Below are 19,599 nucleotides of genomic sequence, written 5' to 3'. Positions count from 1 at the left end.
TTTCACAATGCCACAACCCAATAAAAAAAATCTATGATAATGTACTCATCCAAAATTATCAGATATGGCATGTGTTGCACCACAATTCCAAAATTTATTTTTACTTGTTTAACCAAGCATCAAAAATTGAACAAACCCATCATGCACCCACATCAACAAAATATTTATCAAGTATATTGGCAGCAATAAATAAAAAAAAATCCATGAATCCATTAGATGGGTAACAAGAATTAAGCACTAATCATAAAAATTTTCTGCACTTCAAGCATTAATCTTGAGGAAATATGAAAAACCCATTAACAATCATACACTATGGACTCATTCAATGAGCAAAAATTTACCAATTTCATCCTTTCTCTACAAAACAATTAAAAACTAAAGATTGGGATGAGGGGCGCTTACCTTAAGAATGCAATGAGTGTAGTGGTGTTAAATAAAGAAAATGCAAGTAAAAATAAAATGCAAAAATTTTGAGGGCAAAGAAAGAAAGAGGCAAAAGAGTTCAAAAGGAGAGGGAGGCAAAAGAGGTGCAAGAGGAGAATGGGAGTTGGGGTTGTCGGCTAGAGAAACAGAAGAATGAAAGCATAAAAAGAAAAGAAGAACAAAAATGGAGGGTTTTTAAAAGGTTGAGGCTGGGCCTTTACCTAGTGTGAGGGCCGCAGCACTCAACTTTGCCAACCCGAAGCTTCACTCTTCATGTTTGAGGGCCACGACCCTCAACTCTTCTATGTTTTGGGTCTTTGTTCAACGCTGCAGCTCTCAAAGTGAGGATCGTGGCGTTGAAACATTCTGTTTCAGTCTCGTGCCTTACCTTGTCCAACGCCGCAACACTCAATTTAAGGGTCGTGGCATTGGAACATTCTGTTTCAGCTCCGTTTTCTACACAATTTAGTGCCATAGCTCTCAAATTGAAGGCTACGGCTTTGACTTTTTTTTAATTTTTTTAATTTAATTTAATTTTTTTTTTGAATCCAATGACCTGCAAAAGGGAAAAAATAGATTAAAAAATTAAAGTAAAAAAGAACATGAAATAAAATAAAAACGAGTAAGGTTAAGAAGCTTGGGTTGCCTCCCAAGAAACGCTTCATTTATAGTCTTCAGCTGGACTGACTTGGACTCTAGGCCATATCAAGCAAGCAAATTGAGGACTTTTGATGATTAATTTTGCCTCCTCAATAATGCTTTAATCTTTGTTCATTGACTTTAAATTTTTGACCATTTGTCATTCGCCTTTGATCGCTCTATGTGGGAATACCTAATTGACAATGAAAGGACCAGACCACTTTGATTTAAGCTTTCTCGAGAATTATATAGCAACACTACTTGTCTTGGCTCAAAGCTTCTTGCCGATATCTTCTTATCATGCCATTGCTTCGTTTTCTCTTTGTAGAGTTTGGCATTCTCATAAGCTTGAAGGCGAAATTCATCAAGTTCATTTAATTGCAACATCCTTTGCTCACTTGCTACTTGTAGATCAAAATTTAACTTCTTCACAGCCTAATAAGCATTGTGTTCAAGTTTCACTAGTAAGTGACAAGCTTTGCCAAAGACCAACTTATATGGAGACATACCAATTAGGGTCTTGTAAGCAATCCTATATGCCCACAGTGCATCATCCAATCTCTTTGACCAATCTTTTCTTGTGGGACACACAGTTTTCTCCAAAATCCTTTTGATTTCGCGATTCGATACTTTCGCTTGGCCACTAGTTTGAGGATGGTACGCAGTGGCAACCTTGTGTTTAACTCCATATTTTGCCAGAAAGGCATCAAAATATTTGTTGTAAAAGTGACTTCCCTCATCACTAATGATTGCCCTTGGAGTGTCGAATCGAGTGAAAATATTCTTCTTGATCAAATTCATTACCACCTTCGAATCATTATGAGGAAAGGCTACCACTTCAACCCACTTGGAGACATAATCCACAGCAAGCAAAATGTATTTGTTGTTATATGAAGATATGAACGGACCCATGAAGTCAATACCCCATACTTTAAAAATTTCTATCTCCATTATGTTGTTGAGAGGCATCTTATGTCGCCTTGAGATGTTTCCCACTCTTTGGCACTTGTCACAATGCAAAACAAAATTGTGAGCATCCTTAAATAATGTAGGCCAATACAAACCTGATTGGAGGACTTTAGCGGCAGTCCTTGTTCCTTCAAAGTGTCATCCATAATCTGAAGAATGACAATGGTGAAGCACACTTTAAATCTCTTCTTCTGGAACACATTTTTTGAAAATCTGGTCTTTACACTGTTCGAACAAGTAAGGCTCATCCTAAAAATAAAGTTTAACATCATGCAAAAATTTCTTTTTCTGATGAGAATTTAAATCAGGAGGAATAATATTACTTACCAAGTAATTTACAAAATTAGCATACCAAGGAAGTGATTTCTTACCAACTTGAAGGATTTGTTCATCAGGAAAAGTTTCTTTGATTAGGGTTAAATCCTAACTTTGAACTTCCATCTCTAATCTTGAGAGGTGGTCTGCAACTTGATTTTCTGTTCCTTTTCTATCACAAATCTCAAGATCAAATTCTTGAAGTAAAAGAATCCACCTTATCAATCTTGGCTTAGCATCCTTCTTGGCAATCAAATACTTGATAGCTGAGTGATCAGTGTACACTATCACCTTTGTCCCCACGAGATAAGAGCGAAATTTGTCAAAAGCAAAAACCACAGCCAAAAGCTCTTTTTCTATTGTGGTATAATTTTTCTGGGCCTCATTCAAAGTCTTGCTAGCATAATAGATGGAATGGAAGACTTTATCCTTCCTTTGTCCCAAAACAGCTCCCACCGCATAATCACTTGCATCACACATCAATTCAAAAGGGAAAGTCCAATCAAAACTAATTATGATAGATGCAAATATTAATCTTTTCTTTAATTCATCAAAAGCAACAAGACATTCATTATTGAACTTCAATGGCACATCTTTCTTCAATAAATTGCAAAGTGGTTTAGAAATTTTTGAAAAGTCTTTAATAAATCTTCTATAAAAATCAGCATGACCAAGAAAACTTCTAATACCTTTGACATTTATTGGAAGTGGTAATTTCTTGATTACTTCAATTTTTGCTTTATCTACCTCAATGCCATTACTAGAGATCTTGTGCCTAAGAACAATATCTTCTCACACCATGAAGTGACATTTCTCCTAGTTGAGCACCAAATTTGTTTCTTCGCATCTCTTGAGTACCTTAGCAAGATTTAAAAGACAATCATCAAAATTATTTCCAAAGACAGAAAAATCATCCTTAAATACCTCCAAACATTTTTCCACCATGTTTGTGAATATGGCCATCATATATCTCTGAAAGGTGGCAGGTGCATTACATAATCCAAATGGCATTCTTCTAAATGCAAAAGTGCCATAAGAACATGTAAATGTAGTCTTTTCTTGATCTTCCGGAGCAATAGCAATTTGGTTATAACCAAAATAACCATCTAAAAAACAATAGTATTCCTTACAAGCGAAGCGATCCAACATTTGATCAATGAATGGAAGAAGGAAGTGATCTTTCCTTGTAACTTTGTTGAGTTTGTGGTAGTCCATGCACACTCTCCATCCAGTCACAATTCTTATTGAAATGAGCTCATTATTGTCATTGGCCACCATAGTTATTCTTCCTTTCTTAGGCACACATTAAACTGGACTTACCCATGAGCTATTAGAGATAGGATCAATTATTCCTGTATCCAACCACTTGATGATTTCCTTCTTGACCATTTCCTTCATGATGGGATTCAATCTTTTTTGCTGTTCAATTGTTGCTCTGTGATTTTCCTCAAGAAGAATTTTGTGCATTCAAATAGAAGGGCTAATTCCCTTATTAATATCAACTATGGTCCACCCTATTACTTTCTTGAACTCTCTAAGTGTCCTCAATAACTTCTCCTCTTGATGTTAGTAAGATTAGCAGAAATAATAACCGAAAGAGTAGAAGATTTTCCAAGAAAAGCATACCTTAAGTGTGCAGGTCGAGGTTTGAGTTCCAAAGTAGGTGGCTCCTCAATGGAACGCTTAGAGGCTGGCATCAAAGAAGCTGAAATATCTAAAGACTCAAATTGATGATTAGTGTTAAATCTGGAGTGAGCATTCAACAAATTTAAGTATTCAATAAATTCATCATCATCCCTATTAGAGTTAGCAACTAAACATGCTTCAAGAGGATCATTGGGATTTTCTTCTAAGAAAACATCATGTGTAAAGTTATTTAACACACTCACAGAAAAACAATCTTCAAATGTCACAGGCAATTTTAAAGCTTTGAAAATATTAAATGTTACCTGTTGGTCTTGAACTCTCAAAGTGAGCTCACCTTTTTCAACATCAATCAAAGCTCTAGCAATTGCTAAAAATGGCCTCCCAAGATTGATTGGAATTTGCCTATCTTTTTCCATGTCAAGAATTATAAAATCAACTGGAAAAATAAATTTATCTACCTTGACAAGAACATCTTCAATAATTCCCCTTGGATACACATAAGAATGATCAGCCAATTGCAAAGTAACAAAAGTGAGTTTGCATTCCCCCAAACCAAGTTTCTCAAAAATTGACCAAGGCATTAAATTGATACTTGCACCTAAATCACTTAAAGCTTTTGCAAAAAATAAATTACCAATTGTGCAAAGGATTGTTAAACTACCTGGGTCTTTGAGTTTTGGTGGTAGTTTATTTTGGAGAATTGCACTAAACTCTTCTATAAGGGAGACAGTTTCAAACTCACCTAACTTTCTCTTTTTGGAGAGGATGTCCTTCAAAAATTTGACATAACTGGGCATTTGTTCCAAAGCTTCAGCAAAAGGAATACTCATGTGTAATTTCTTGAAGACATCGATGAACTTCTGAAATTGCCTTTCAAGCTTTTGCTTTTGGAGCCTTTGGGGAAAAAGTGGTGGAGGATGGATGACTTGAGAAGTTCCATAAATTTCTACCTTGACATCTTCTTTTTGATCAACTTCACTCTCTTTCTCACACATTCCTTCCTTATCAACATCTTCATTCTCAAGTTCAATTGCTTTTTCATTCACCCCTTCAATCTCTTTTCCACTCCTTAAAGTGATTGCTTGGCATTGTTCCTTACCTTTATGATTGATTTATGTGTCACTGAGTAGGCAACCTTGAGGTCTATTATTGACAGAATTTGCAAGCTGTCCCATTTGGGTTTCACGATTTCTCAAGGATGCTCTAAAGCTTTGAATTATAGCATCATTCTTTGATATATATTGCAAGAGAAGTTCTTCCACTTGGGACTTCTTTTTAGGAACCAGTGGTCTAACTTGTTGTTGAAAACCAGGAGGCATGTTTGGTTTTGGATTGGAAGGCCCTGCATTGTTATTCCATGAGAAATTGGGATGGTTTCTCCAACTAGGATTATAAGTATTAGAATATGGGTTGTTCTGCTGTCTATTGAAGTTCCCCACAAACTAGACTGATTCAGAATTATATGGGCATTGATCATTTGAATGGCCATCCCCACACATCTCACAAACTGCAAATGAATTTTGAATTGCATGGACTCCAGTGTGTCTAATTTCTTGGACAATGTAGCAACTTGCACAGCTAAGTTGGCCATTGTATCAATTTCATAGACTCCAACAGCTTTTCTTGAACCTAACCTTTCTGAAGGCCATTAATAATTATTAGAAGCCATCTCTTCCGACAAATTATATGCATCAGTAGCATTCTAACTCATCAATGCCCCACCAGCAGCAGCATCAATTATGGTTTTAATTGACCCAACCATCCCATTGTAGAATGTTTGAACTTGCAACCAATCAGGAATCCCATGATGTGGACATCTTCGCAATAGGTCTTTAAACCTCTCCCAAGCTTCATACAAAGACTCTCCATCAAATTGTGTGAATGAAGTGATATCATTCCTCAACTTTGCAATCTTTGCAGGTGAAAAGAATTTTGTAAGAAACTTTTGAGCCAAGTCCTCCCACGTAGTGATAGACCCATTAAGCAGTGAATTAAGCCAACTCTTTGCTTTATCCTTCAGAGAAAATGGAAATAGTCTCAATCTATCCTTGTTCCTCCAACGTAAAAATCTTCTCAGTTAAAATCCTACTATGCAAGTATACGTATCGAATAGATAGTATATTAGCAAGTAGGGTATCGATCCCACAAGGAATTAATCTAAAAATTTACCAAGTAGTAAAATTAGAACAATTTAATCTTATCCAAATAATCAAATTAGAATAACTAAATTAATTAACTAAGACTAATTAACCAAAATTTATACCAAAAAGAAAAATCAAAGCAAAAATATAATGGGGTAAAAATCAAATCAAACAAGCCTAGGATTACAATATCCTTCACACTTCATCTAAATCTTACCTCTCTTACTTAACTTATTTCAATGGGTTGAATTCCTAACCTAGAGTCCTAAATTATTTATAAGGGTCTCCCGACTCATTTTATAAAAATATCTATTTTAACCAAAACACTATATCCCTATGTGAATTGAAATTAAAACAGACTCATTAAGTTCAGGCTCTAATTTGGCTACATATGGCCTATAGGTATATCCCTATCCTATACGCAAATCAATTAATATGACCATATGCTATCCCAATTTTAGTCTACTCTAAACTCCCTTTCCCAAGTTTGTTTAGGTTCCTAGATCAATTTAATTGGTGATCAGGCAATTAAAAAGCATTAAGAACAAATTGAATAAACAATTCAAATCCCATCAAAAAATAAGTAAGAAAGAGAATAAAAATCTAGACTACATGTGAGTTCAATTGCAATCTTAGAAAACAAAAATTAGCCACTCATAATTACAAAAACAAATAACATTATAATAAATTTAACCATTGAAAGTAACAAGAAAATTAAAAGTCAAGGAAAAACACATAACAATTATTGCCAACTTGATCTCCAAGTTTCAACCTCAACTTCTAGCCTCTTGAATCTCTCAAAAGATGTGTACCAAATGTTGCCAAACATATCCTATTTATACTAATAAGCTTAACCTAAAGTTTCTTAAGCTGACCTAAGGTTTAATTGGGCTTAAAAGTGTAATAAGAGGCCCAAAAATCAATTATCAATCTTTACAAATTTTCATTCCTAGCATAGTACATCCAGCCATTTTCTGACACTATTTTCTATCTCTGAAGTAGAAATGAGCAAAGTGATCTTCATAAAAGTTGTATCTCAGTCTCTTATCTTTTCAATGGTCCAAGAATCGTATCATTTGGAGTTCTGTAGCTCAAGATATGGCCAAAATACTGAAACATATGCAAGCAGATTCTGGATCTTTCAACACCTTACTTTTCAAAAGTAAGCCCAAATCACCTTTAATCCTATAAAAAAATATAAAAACTAATAAATAATAAACAAATTAAAAGAAATAACAAAAAATTAAAATAACTAACTTAAAAGTAACCTAATTATAAAAACAACTAAAAATAAGTAAATTATAATTGAAAATTGAGAACTTAGTTAATATTTAATAACAAAATTGGAATAAAATACTTCTATAAAATAGAATTATCACTTAGTCGACTAAGTTGGTTCTATCTTGAAGTTCAAATTTTGGCAGTAGTTTCTTAATCGACTAACCCTTATCTTGGTTGACTAAGTTGGTTCTGTTTCTCAACATTCTTCAGCCCACCATTTCTCCAATTTAAATTTTAGTCAACCAACTTTCTTTATTATTTAACTAAAGACTTTCCTCTTAGTTGATCAATCATTTTTCTTCATTTTCATGATTCTTGATATATACATTTGAAAGGTTGATTTATTATTTCCATTTGACTTTTTGTCCTGCACACTTAGATAGAAATGTTAGACACAAATGAGATGGGAATGTTTTATTATCATTAAAAACTGATGGAGCTAACAATCTCCCTCTTTTTGATGATGACAAAGCATTCCTTGGTTAACAGCACATTGTCCTTTACTTTTTTTAATTTCAGTAGAAAGTGAGGATTGCTCCCCTAAATGTGTGCTCCCCCTTAATGTGTGCATATTTAGCTTATTTATTTTAGCAGATTTTATTCATGTCATATAGAAAATGACACCATTCATTCAGAGTATATATATATATGTAGATCTTTTAAGATAATTTGCAGCAGATGAATGTTGACAGTTTCTCATCAAAATTTCAGCAGTGTTTGTCATTAACATATTATTACCAGATTTTTTCTATACCATTCAACAATCATTAGATACACTATACTTAGCATCTATATCCATTCACAAACATAATTTATAGTAAAGATCAGTAATCAGTATGCAAATCTCAACATCAGTGTAGTGATAGACTTTTATTAACAGCAGTTAAAATGTCATAAATAGCAGAATATCAGCAAGGGTTCAATTATCAGCAGCAACATACTATAAACATATCAGCCAAGTACCATAAACATATAAAAATATAAACAACAAGATTAGAGTTAAGTGTTCAAGTTGCCATCGTGGCACAAACAGCAAAAAAACAACAAAAAAGTTTATATTCCCAAATTACCCTTGGTTAATTTCTACTTCCTTCCTTTCCTAAGTTCCTGGTTCCTCCACCCTAACATTTTTTTTAATTAATTTCTTGGTTCCTTCTCCCCCTAAGGTTCTGCCATACTCCCTCTTTTTGTCAGCATCAAATTAAGGGGTTTCAACTCATCTGAGGTATCACAGGGTGTGGATTCAATGCTATAAAAAGGATTCAGAGGAAAATAGAAGGTTCTCGTAGAGGTGATGATTTCTTAGGGGAAGGTTCTGGTGAGGATTTGTCAAAGACATTGACTGGATCTTGCAAAGAAGATATTAGAGTTGGCTTGGATTTCTCTGCAGTGGCTTCCTTCTCTTGTGATGCTACAATGACTCTTTGTTTCTCTTTTCCAGATTTTACTTTTACATTAAAAGCTTGTGCAGGTGATGTTTGTTGAGATTTTTCCTTAACTGCTTATTTCTCAACTTGTTCCTCCCCAACCATTTGATGGAACAATCCCATGATTGAAACCTCTTCAGAATGTGGAGGAGATGGTTGAGGTTCTAGTTGAGATTAAGGTTTAGTGAGGGTGTTTTCTTGATCAGATTCAAGTACTTTGGTACCTTGATCAAATCCATCCTTATCTTGTAGCTCAAGAGAGAGTGATCTTTTTGGCTGTTCCTCTTCCGGCTCATGACCTTCAGCTTGAACATCATAATTTGTACCATGAGAAGTAGACCCTTTTGCTTGCAAAGCTGAATCCTCAGCACCTTGCTGTGCACTTGGTGTTTTAGAGGAATCTGCAGTGGCAAGTTCTGATGGCTTTTCTTTCCCCTTCAGTTCATTTTCTAGTGTAGTAACCTTTTATTCAATCCTCTACAATCTAACTCCTTTATTAGTGAGTTTTCCATCTATCCTCATTAAAAGATTGAAAATCATTTCACTAGAGAATTGTGAGGATGGTGCCTTTGTTGGTGCTGGAATTGCAAAGACCTTGAGTGTTCTAGTAAATTTCTCTCCATCCAGCTTATAACCCATTTTAGGTAGACTACCTAAGTAGATAGCCCGGTCTCTACTCTTCACCATATCAAGTTCATATCTTTTTGCCTGAACACCTTTTTTCTGCACTAAGGATGTGATCACATTTCCATAAGGTCGATTAATTTTCCCAATTTTGCATGCTCCTTTCATCTTTTCAATCATGAATCTGCCTACATTCAGAGCAACCCTATTAAAAACATGTTCCATCAGCCAAAGATCTTGAAGGCTGATGTAACTTAAACTCGCACTTTTGCCCTAGATATTTGTTGTAACAAAATAGTGCAAAATTCTTATTTGGGACTGGTTATCAAACCAACATTGCTCTTTAATGAGTATTTCTCTCTTCTCCTAGGGATGATTTCCCACAATGAGGATGGGTCATATTTCTCTAAGAATTCAAACTCTCTTACCTCACATTCAACTTTTAACAAATTTCAAAGATCATTAATAGTAACCACAAACTCTTTACCATTCAAAAACACATTTAATCCATTTTCAATGTAATCGTCAGAATCATCTAGTTCTTTTTCTCCTAAAGCTATACTGGCATAAAATTCTTTCACTAAGCTAGCACTATAGGATCTATTCTTAAATGTGCTATACTCTTTCAGTTTCAAATCATCAAAATAATCTAACAAGCTAGTCTGAATTTCTGGATTTTCACTGAAACTCTCCCAATCAATGTATTTCCCATAGGTATTGGAAGCATTCTAAATTTTCTTAAACCTTTCTTCATGCATTCTATTTCTGAATTTGGAAGAACTAGTACCTTTCTCGGGAGTAGTATCTTTGTTCTTCTTCTTCTTTGATTTATGCTTCTTTTCTTTCTGTTTCCTAGATTTCTTAATCGTTGAAGCATACACAAATTTCTGTTTCTTCTTCTACATTTTAGTTTCTGATCCTTCTTCTAGTGGTCTTTTTCCTTTTTTCTTTTTAGTAATTTCTCTACTCTAAGAGGTTTTTGCCATTTTGATTTTGAAGATTTCTGACTTGGATTCGACGGTTTTGGTTTTGGGTGAGTCGATTTCAAAGGTGATAATGTAGAGAGACTGAGTTTTAGTTTCAGATATTTAGTTTCAAGGGAGAGAAAATGTAAAGAAAAAGGAAGTTGTCAGCAATTTCAATTTCACTTGAAAAAGCATCCGTCTCCCCCTTAAAAATTGCCTCACTTCATTTGCTTAAAAATTTTAAAATTCCCTCTAAATTTTTGGTAATTCTCCTAGGCGGTTTTTCTTCTTTTCTTTATTGCCCGGTACACATTATTTTATTCTTTCTTCATTTGTTTGACTGAGTCTTATTATTTAAGACTAACAGAACACTCTTAGTTGACTAAAATTCATCTTAGTCGACTAAATGCATTCTATTTTATGAGTAAGAACCAATAATTTCCTCACAACTCCTGCAGATTAATCATTCCTAAATTCCTTCTAATTTCACAGAATCTATCTTCATTTAGGGGTTTAGTAAAAATATCTGCTAACTGATGCAAAGTATTCACAAATTCAATCTTAATATCACCTTTCACTACATGATCTCTAACAAAATAGTGCCTAATCTCAATGTGTTTTGTTCTAGAATGTTGCACAGGATTTTTAGATATATTGATTGCACTTGTGTTATCACAGAAGATTGGTACATTATGAACTTTAATTCCAAAATCTCTTAGTTGTTGTTTGATCCACAAAATCTAAGCACAACAACTACCTAGAGAAATATACTCTACTTCAACTGTTGAAAGTGCTACAGAGTTTTGTTTCTTACTTGACCAAGATACTAGCATATTTCCTAGAAATTGGCATGTTCCACTAGTACTTTTTCTATCAGTTCTGCTTCCTATAAAGTCTGCATCCGAATAGCCTACAAGATCAAATGCTGATTCTCTAGAATACCATAATCCTAAAGTTTAAGTTTTTAAGAGGTATCTAAAAATTCTCTTAACAGCTATTAGGTGTGATCCTTTAGGCTGTGACTGAAATCTAGCACACAAACACATACTAAATTGAATATCTGGTCTACTTGCGGTTAAGTAAAGTAGTGAACTGATCATACCTCTATATAGCTTTTAATCTACATCCTTTCCTTTTTTATCTAGATCAAGTCTTATGGATGGACTCATTGGTGTGGAGATTAGCTTCAGTTTTAGCATATCGAACTTCTTGAGCATATCTTGAGTGTATCTTTCTTGGTTGATGAAGATTCCTTCCTCACTTTGCTTAATTTGAAGACCAAGAAAGTACTTCAACTCTCCCATCATGCTCATCTCAAATTCACCCTGCGTTTCTTTAGCAAAGTTCTTGCATAAAGCCTCATTAGTTGCACCAAATACAATGTCATCCACATATATTTGCACAACAATTAAATCATTTAAATATCTTTTAATGAACAATGTAGCATCAATGCTACCCCTAACATATCCTTTTTCAACCAGAAATTTTGAAAGTCTCTCATACCAAGCTCTAGGAGCTTGTTTCAATCCATACAAGGCTTTGTGAAGTTTGAAAACATGATCTGATTTTTCAAAATCTTCAAAACCTAGTGGCTGTTCAACATAAACTTCCTCTTGAATGAATCCATTTAAAAATGCACTTTTTACATCCATTTGGTACAATTTGAAATTCATGAAGCATGCGAAAGCTAACAACCTTTTGGCTTTAATCCTAGCAACGAGTGCAAATGTTTCATCATAGTCTATTCCTTCCTCTTGATTATATCCTTGGGCTACTAACCTAGCTTTATTTCTAACTACATTTCCTTGCTCATCTACTTTATTTCTAAACACCCATTTTGTGCCAACAATAGGGTGATTTGAAGGTCTAGGTACTAGTGACCATACATGATTTCTTTTGAATTGGTCAAGTTCCTCTTGCATGGCCATTATCCAACTTTCCTCATTTTTAGCTTCTTCAAAACTTTTAGGTTCAATTTGTGATATGAAGGCTGAAAATTCACAAGTTTCTCTTGTTGCTCTCCTAATTCTAACTCCTTGAGAAATGTCACCTATGATTTGATCTTGAGGATGGTCTCTTACAAATCTCCAACTTCTTGGAAGATATTATGCTCATTTTTTATTCTTTGCAAGTTTTCTAGAGATGGAGTTTCATTGTCTCTTCTAGGTGAGCTTTCTTCATTATTCTTATTGTTCTCTAAGCTCATTTCTTCTATTTGTTTTTCTAGGATTTCTACATCATCATCATCAACATGAATTTCCTTTAGCAAAGCATTGGACTTATCAAAAACTACATGGATCGATTCTTCAACATTTAGAGTCCTTTAGTTGAAAACTTTATAAGCCTTGGAGTTTAATGCATATCCTAAAAATATTGCCTCATCACTTTTTGCATCAAACTTCCTTAAGGGCTATTTTCCATTGTTCAATACAAAGCATTTACAACCAAAACTCCTAAGATGAGAAATATTTGGTTTCCTACCTTTGTAACGTTCATATGGTGTCTTAGATATCATGGGTCTTATTGAGACTCTATTAAGTATATAAGCTGTCGTGCTCACTGCCTCAGCTCAAAAATATGTTGGTAGGTTATTCTCACATAGCATAATCCTAGCCATTTCCTTTAAGGTTCGGTTTTTCCTCTCTACAACTCCATTTTGCTGGAGTGTTCTAGGTGCAGAGAAATTATGATATAACCTTTTTTCATCGTAAAATTTCTCAAATTCATCACTTTCAAATTCTCCTTCATGATCACTCCTTATGCTAACTATGGCTAGTCCTTTTTCATTCTCTACTTTCCTACAATGACTTATGAATGTTGATAGAGCATCATTCTTATGAGCAAGAAAATAAACCCAAGTGTACCTAGAATAGTCATCAACTATTACAAAGCCATAAGATTTTCCTCCTCAGCTAGTTATGCTTATTGGACCAAATAGATCAATATGTAACAATGCAAGAGGTTTATATGTTGATACAACTTTCTTAGCTTTAAAGGATGTTCTAACTTGTTTTCCTAGTTGGCAAGCATCACATATTTTCTCGTTTTCAAATTGTAAATCTGGTAGCCCAACAACTAAGTTCTTTCTAATCAACTTTGACATAGTATGCAAGCTTACATGTCCTAATCTCCTATGCCATAACCAGCTGTCATTTTTAGCATTTGCAATAAGACATATTTCACTATTTATTTGAAGATCCTCAAGAAAAACTACATATTCTTCAATCTTTTTCCTAAAAATGAGACTTTCTTTGTACCTATGTCTATTACTTCACACTTATTTGAATCAAAACATACTTTAAATCTTTTGTCACATAATTGACTAATACTCAATAAATTATGCTTTAAACCTTTCACTAACAACACATGACTAATTTGAGTTTAGGAGTTCTTACCAACCAAACTTATCCCATGAATTCTACCTTTTGAATCATCACCAAAGGATATGGTACCTCCCTTTCTTTTGTCCAGCTAAGCAAATAACATTTCATCTCCTGTCATGTGTCGTAAGCAGCCACTGTCCATGTACCAAGACTGCTTCTTTTTTAGTTGAGCTTTTGAACATGTCTCCTTTAAGTGCAGCTCAACCTACAAAGCAAACTTTCAGATTTTCTTTATAGGTACCCATGCTTTGATGGGTTCTTGAGTGTTAGTTGCAATATAGGTGTGAGACCTTGACCTTTATAGACTCGTAGCTAGAAGTAGATGCCATAACCCTGATCAGGGGTAATTTCGTCATTTTCTAAACGAGCCCCTAAAAGTAAGTTTTTAAACAATATTAAGGTCTAAGTAGGCCTAAGGCATAAATGAATGAAGATAATAAGGGTAAAAGGACAAAGGAAATAAAAATGATGATGATTTCCATGGTAAGGGCAAAATGGTCATTTTTCATCTCAAGTCAGAATTTTTAAGTTTTTGTGAACTCGAGTAGTTTTAGACCATTATGGACTTTGTTTTACTGTTAAACGAGTAAAAATATTACATAAAGGATTGGAAAAGAACAAGTTAACTTGTTGAGGGCATTTTCGTAATTTAAGTGGAGTTGGATAAGCATGAGCTATAAATATCATTTTCTTCCAGTAGCTTCTTCTTCATCTTCTTCCTCCCATCTCACGTTGCTTTCATCCTCCATAGAAGCTTGTTTAAAACCTCCATAACTTCCCACAAGCTAGCTTCAATTTTCATGCTTTTGTGCACCCTTTCATAAAACCTTTGTGCTCTTTCACTCACTTTAAAACCCTTGAAAAAAATCTTATTTCCATACCTTCTTTCACAAGCTAGGTGTTTTGAGAGAGAAAGAGGGAACTTTTATAATAGCTTGGAAAATTATTGGAAAAAATTTCAAATTTACAAAGTTACCAAGGTAAGTAGTGAATTAAACTTTATTTTTAGTTGTTGATAATGTTTAGCAATTTGATTTGTGAGTGTTTCATTGTTGAGATTGTTTAATCATTTTTAGTGTTACTAGAGTAGTGCAAATAATAGCCATTTAATGGTAGTTGGAGGCTAGTAGGAATGACTAGTAGAACTCAATTTAGAAAATAGCTTTGGAATAGTATTAATGCCAAGTTGGGTTGATGGTGATGATGTTAATGTGATGATAGGTTCTAACGAAGCCCCACCACCCCATTTGGACCATTAAAGAAAGTTGAAGTTGAGTAAAGATTTAACCAATACCGGTGAGTGAACTTGCATTTCAAAATTGTTTTGGGAATGTGAATGTATTTGCACAAAACACTTGAATGATTTTATCCAACTTTTCCTTAAAAATCTACCTAGGGAACAAGCCTTTGGTGAATGTTTCTATCTTGTGAAAGTGTGCCATATAGTGGTTCATGTGTTATAACAATATGTTGATATGTATAATATGCATTGGATGTTCTTCTGTTTTATGTGATAATGATGACCCAGCTATGTGCGTGTGGGAGTGCACATGAGCTGATGATGACCCAACTATGTGCAGTGTGGGGTGCACATGAGCTGATGATGACCCAACTATGTGCGAGTGGGGAGTGCACATGAGCTGATGATGGTGGGATGGTATACATGATGATGTGTGTGTGTATATATATATGTGTGTGTGTTATAGAAAGTTCATGAGTATGGTATATGGTTGTAATACATGTGAATCTTTCATGTTAAACCTTGAGAATTTCTAAGCAATTTTAAGTTGATTTTGTCTTTGCAGCTAAATGGCCTTTCCTTGAGAGAATGAAAATTTGTTGTTGGTGTCTTGTTTCTCGCTGCAACGAGATTCATTCTCACTGCAGCAAAAAACTCTCGGGTTTGGAGGGTTACATTGGCTTGATTCTCGCTCCAGCGAGAAACATTCTGTTTCTACTGCCTGCAACTCGCTGCAACTAGAATCCATTCTTGTTACAGCAAGAAACTTTTTATTTTGGCCGCCCAAATATCGCTGCAGCGAGAAACTTTCTGTCTAGCATAATACCTTGTTTGGTTGCTACCCCATTTTCCATTTCATTAACACCACCGTTGATCATGGAATCCCAACATTAAGGAATACATTTAATTAAGTTTGAAAGAAAGGGGTTTCAGAGAGAAACCCTCGGACGGTTGAGAAACCCTCATTTCACTGATAATTTGAGCTCAAATTTTGCTACAGCGAGGACCCGTCGTCGTACTTGACTTGATGTGCTTGAATGCTATTTAAGTTTTCACTCTTCAAATCCTTTGTTGTGCATGGACCCTTTATCGTCAAGTGATTAACTCATTAAGGGTTTAATGAGGGGTTTGATTAAAACTAAACTAAATTGCATTGTTTTGAAATAAATGCATCATGATTTTTTCAAACTTTCCTTATTGTATGCTTGTTCCCTTCTTATGTTCACTCACTGGGTTTATACTCAATGTTTATAACTTCATGTTTTTAGATCAAGAGGCAGCCGGTAACTAGGTCGAGGTGTCCTTGTAGATTCGTATCCTTGGTAGGTATCTTGGCATTCCATAGTTGCACCTTCACCTTGGTCACTCCGCTGGAAGCCTAGAGTCATTTTTTTGTTGTAAATATGTACATGTGATGTAAAGTACTAAGATGTATGCCTTAGACCTTATGTGTATATTTTGAGTGATAATGCCACGACGAGTTGGCAATCGTTATCAATATTTCGAATTGAAATTATGAAATGTGACTTTAGCAACTTTGATAGAATGATAAACAAGTCATATAGATAGGTTTGCTTGGGCTTAGTGGGCTACGTCCATTGGGCCCATGTGCCGGTCATGGCCCAAAAATTGGGTCATGACAATAGGATCCTTTAAGAACCCAAATTTTTCTAACTTTCTACAGGTTACTTTTCTTAGAGCAGTTATATGATATATGTCCATGTTTTCCAAAACTATAACATTTAAGTGTAGCATTATGGGAATTTTTCTTAAGATATGTGTTCCTGCTTGATGTTTGTCTTTTTGAACATTTGAGAGCTGTATTTTCATCAAGTGTTTTTTGCAAAGCTTCTGATTTATTTTCCAGCTCTAGCTTTAAAACTTCAAAATTTGTTTTTGAGTGTTCTAACTCAACTTGCAGAGAATTTCCTTGTTCAAAAACAGAATTGAACTCTTGTCTCACTTTTGCCAAATCATTTTCAAGAGATGTAGCCTTTTTCTTTAAAGTCTTATATTTTGCAGAAAGTTTTTCAAATTCATCATAAAGGCTGTCATACTCATCTTGTAAATTATCAATGGAAATATCACAATGAGATGAGGATACCTCTGTTTCATCATCTTATGCCATCAAACAAAGGTTTACTCTTTCCTCAGAATTTTCATCTTCAGCTTTAGAGCTTAATGCGTCACTGTCCGACCATGCAGCAGCCACCATTGCTTTCTTAGATTTCTTATTTTTCTTGGGAGTCTCATCTTTCAGCAATGGACATTCGAACATGAAGTGGCCAGGTTTCATGCACTCGTAGCATATCAACTCCTCCCTTTTATTAGGGCCATTTTTGTTTTTGATTTTCCATGAAGCACCTTGATCTTTTCTAAACCCTCTTCTAGCTAGCCTTTGGTTTCTTCTACCCATAAGCTTTTTGAATTTTCTTGCAACTAAAGCTAACTCTTCATCATCATCACATGACAACTCTTCCAGCTTTTCTTCAAGGATGCTAGCTTTAAGTGCAATGCTCTTTTTCTTTTACTTTGCTTCGCTCCTATCTTATTCTTCTTCCTCTTTAAGCTCTAGCTCATGAGTAAGGAAAGAACCAAAAATCTCATCTAAGGTAATGACATTTAGGTCCTTGGCCTCTCAGATTGCAGTCACTTTAGGCTTCTAATTTTTTGGTAGGCTTCTAAGAAGTCTTTTAACTATTTCATGCTCGGGTATTGGTTTGCCTAGCTGACTCAATTTATTTGTAATATTTGTGAATCTATCTAGCATGCTGGTGATGTCTTCACCAAGCTTCATTTTGAACATTTCATAGTTATGTGTCAAGAGGGCCATTTTGGACTCCTTGACTTGAGAAGTCCCTTCATGGATTATACTAAGTTTATCCCACACTTGTTTGGCTATTATACAGCTTGAGACTTTGTTGAATTCAGTGGGGGTCAAGGCACAATGCAATGTATTGATTGCCTTAAAATTTGTTTGGACTTTTTTAGTTTCAGCCTCGGTCCATTCAGACCTTGGCTTAGGCATTAACTCATTGGTTACTACATTCAAAGTAGAGGGAATAAAGGGTCCATCAGTTATGACGTCCCACATTTCATAATCTATATGTGAGACCTCAACCCTTATAGGCTCATAACTACGCATAGACGCAATAACATGGGCTAAGGGTAGTTTCGTCATTTCCTCTAAAAAGCTCCCAGAAGAAGGTTTTATGATATTTTAAGGTCTAAATAGGCATAACACCAAATAAATAAGGGGTAATGATGAAAACACGAAAAAAACTAGAAGTTTCAATAATTTTCACCACAAGGGCAAAATGGTCATTTTTCACCTTGGGTCAAAATTTTTAAGTTTCGTAAACCCGAGCATGTCTAGACCATTATAGACTTGTTTTAGTATCAAAAGAGTAAAAAGATTGCACCAAGGATTGACGGAGAACAAGTTAATGTGCTAAGGGCATTTTTATAATTTCAAGTGGAATGGATAAGCTTGAGCTATAAATATCTTTTTCTTCTAACAGCTTCTTTATTCTCCAGCATCTTCTTCTCCTTCTTCTTCTTCCATCTCACGTTGCTTCCATCCTCTATGGAAGCTTGATATGAAAATTTCACAACTTTCTCTCTCTAGCTCTAATTTTCATACCTTTGTGCCCTTTTGACTAGAACCCTTGTGCTCTTTCACTCTCTCACTTTAAAACCTTAAAAAAGTCCTTGTTCAGCACTTTCTCTCACTAATTGGAGGTTTATAGAGAGAAAGAGAGATTTTTCACAATTGCTTAGAAGCTATTGGAAGAGAATTCAACTATAAAGAAACCCTAAGGTGAGTGATGAACTAGGCTTGGTTTTAAGTTGTTGATAATGGCTAGCAATTAGGATTATGAGTTGTTTTATTGTTGAGTTGTTTATTCATTTTTAGTGTGATTAGAGTAGTGCAAAGAATAGCCATTTGATATAGTTGGAAGCCAATTAGGAATGACTAGTAGAATTTGAATTAGAAACTAGCTTTTGGAGTGATATTAATGTAAATTGGATTGGCTGCGATGTTGTGTGTGTATAGGTTCCAACAAGACCTCACATGTTCATTTGGAGTATTAGTTGAGGTTAGAGTCAAGCAAAAGAAACAACAAGACCGGTGAGTGAACTTGCATTTCAAAGTATTTTTGGGAATGTGAATGTGTTTGCACAAGACATTAAATGATTTTATCAAACTTTTCTTAAGAATGGGTCCTTGGGAACAAGCCCTTGATAAATTATCTTTGTGTTGTGATATGTGGCTATTATGGATTCATATACTACTACATTATGTTGATATATATATACGTATGAATATATTGTTGTGTAATGATATTGACTCGGCTATGTGAGAGTAGGGAGTGCGCATAAGCCAATGATGACCCGGTTATGTGCGCGTAGGGAGTGCGCATAAACCGGTGATGACTCAGCCATGTGCGAGTAGGGAGTGCACATGAGCTGATGATGATGGGTATATATATATATATATATATATATATATATATATATATATATATATATATATGTGTGTTA

At 34.8% G+C, this 19,599-nt stretch overlaps 1 pseudogene; it reads right to left on the bottom strand.

The window, feature by feature from the left end:
* On the bottom strand, positions 695–9,634 carry LOC108661950 (annotated as a pseudogene).

Source organism: Theobroma cacao, chromosome 5 (assembly GCF_000208745.1).
Source record: "Theobroma cacao cultivar B97-61/B2 chromosome 5, Criollo_cocoa_genome_V2, whole genome shotgun sequence".
NCBI lineage: Eukaryota > Viridiplantae > Streptophyta > Magnoliopsida > Malvales > Malvaceae > Theobroma > Theobroma cacao.
The sequence above is the reverse complement of the archived record's forward strand: the minus strand, read 5'-3'. Positions and strand labels throughout refer to the sequence as shown.